The 2,113-nt window shown below is 40.3% G+C and overlaps 1 protein-coding gene across 1 annotated transcript in view; it reads left to right on the plus strand.

Moving 5' to 3' along the window:
- ATP7A (ATPase copper transporting alpha) overlaps positions 1-2,113 on the plus strand; it is a gene marked incomplete at its 5' end in the record, with an annotated part of 170,780 nt that overhangs the window by 78,112 nt on the left and 90,555 nt on the right. The window lies entirely within an intron of this gene.

A 2,113-nucleotide genomic window follows, 5' to 3' on the forward strand; every position in this document is an offset into this window, starting at 1 on the left:
CACTGGAGGCACTCACTCGGCTATGCCAAGAGATTTGGAAGACAGCTATCTAGCCAGCTGACTAGAAGAAATCCATATTTGTGCCCAGTCCAAAGAAAGGTGATCCCACAGAATGTGAAAATTATTGAAAAATATCATTGATATCACACACAAGTAAAATCTTACTGAAGGAAATTTAAAAACAGTTGCATCAGTGTATTGACAGAGAACTTCCAGAAATGGAAGCTGGGTTCAGAAGAGGACGTGGAGCAAGGGATATCATAGCTGATGTCAGATGGATCTTGGCTCAAAGGAAAGAAATCCCAAAAGATGTTTATTTGTGTTATTGACTATGCAAAGGTATTTGATTGTGTGGATCATAACAAATTGTGGATAATATTGAGAAGAATGGGAATTCCAGAACACTTAACTGTACTCATGAGGAACCTGTACTTAGACCAGGGGGCTGTCGTTTGAACAGAACAGGGAAATACTGCATGGTTTAAAATCAGGAAGAGAGTGCGTCAGGGTTGTATTCTTTCACCATACTTTTTCAATCTGTATGATGAGCAAATAATCTGAGAGTTTGGACTGTATGAAGAAGAACATGGCATCAGGATTGGAGGAAGGCTCATTAACAACCTGAGATATGCAGATGACACAACTTTTCTTGCTGAAAGTGAGGATGGCTTGGAGCACTTACAGATGAAGATTAAAGACTACAGTCTGCAGTATGGATTACACCTCAATATAAAGAAAAGAAAAATCCTCACAACAGGACCAATAAGCAGCATCATGATATATAAAGAAAAGATTGAAGTTGTCAGAGACTACATATTACTTGGTTCTACAATCAATGCCAATGGAAACAGCAGTCAGGACATCAAAAGACATACTGCATTGGGCAAATCTGTTACAAAAGACCTCTTTCAATGTTAAAGAGCAATGATATGTCCTGAGGAGTAAGTTGCACCTAACCCAAGTCATGCTATTCCCAGTTGCCTCATATGCACGTGAGAGCTGTACATTGAATAAGGGAGACCAAAGAAGAGTTGATCCTTTTGGGTTACGGTTTTGGCGAAGAATGCTGAAGGTACCCAGGATTGCAAAAAGAACTAAAAAATATGTCCTGGAAGAAGTGCAGCCAGAATGCTCCTTGGAAGTGAGAGTGACCAGACTTCGTCTCACCTACTTTGGTCATGTTGTCAGAAGGAACCATTCTCTGAAGAAGGATATCATGCTGGGTAAAGTGGAGGGTCAACAAAAGAGGGGAAGGCCCTCCACAAGATGGTGGCTACAGCGGTGGGCTCAGGGCTGGGCTCAAGTATAGTGGGGATCGTCAGGCTGGCACAGGACTGGGCAGCCTGTGCCCAGTTCTCTTGTATATAAGGTCACTATGAGTCAGAGATGACTCGATGACACCTAACAACAACATTGGTTGTTTATATTTCTTTTTCTGTAACCTGTGTGTATGTATTCTTTGCCTGTATTACCGTAGCTTTGTCTTTTTTCCATTGATTTGCGTAAGTTCTTTGTAAATTATATCACATTAATTTAATGGTACTTTCTACCATTAGTTTGCGGTTTCTTTATTTGTTCTTCCATTTTGACCTATTAATTAGTACTGACCTGGCTTCTTTACACTCAAATCAAGCAACAGAGAGGATGAAAATGTAAAGAGCCAGGAAACAATGGTGGCCACCAGCATTCTTTGGCTTAGTAAGGACACAAAATCATACTAGAGAGCACTCTGGTAACTAAAGGCACTGTTCTTTGTTACCCTTTGCCTTGTACTGAATAGAAAACCTAACTTGGTTATAGAGTTAGATTTTTAATTTGTGGTTCTCTACTGGAGAGGATAGAGAATATTGATAAACCTCTCATGTTTTCTTTTCCAAGTTTGTTATAATTTTTAGGGATTGGGATTAGAAACAAAAGATTCTGAATTTCATCCTGTAACTCTGGATATTCAACACTTTGTTCCTTCATCCTTGTCAAAATCCACTGTCAAGTTGTTGTTGTTATGTGCTATCAAGTCAGACTCATAGCGACCCCTCCTTGGGTTTCCGAGGCAGTACCACTACGGAAGTAGATTGCCCCATCTTCCTTCCGAGGAGTGGCTGGTGGGTTTGAA

The sequence above is a fragment of the Orycteropus afer genome, unplaced genomic scaffold, assembly GCF_000298275.1.
Source record: "Orycteropus afer afer isolate SDZICR_OR568_19922 unplaced genomic scaffold, OryAfe1.0 scaffold00930, whole genome shotgun sequence".
NCBI classification, from domain to species: Eukaryota; Metazoa; Chordata; class Mammalia; order Tubulidentata; family Orycteropodidae; genus Orycteropus; species Orycteropus afer.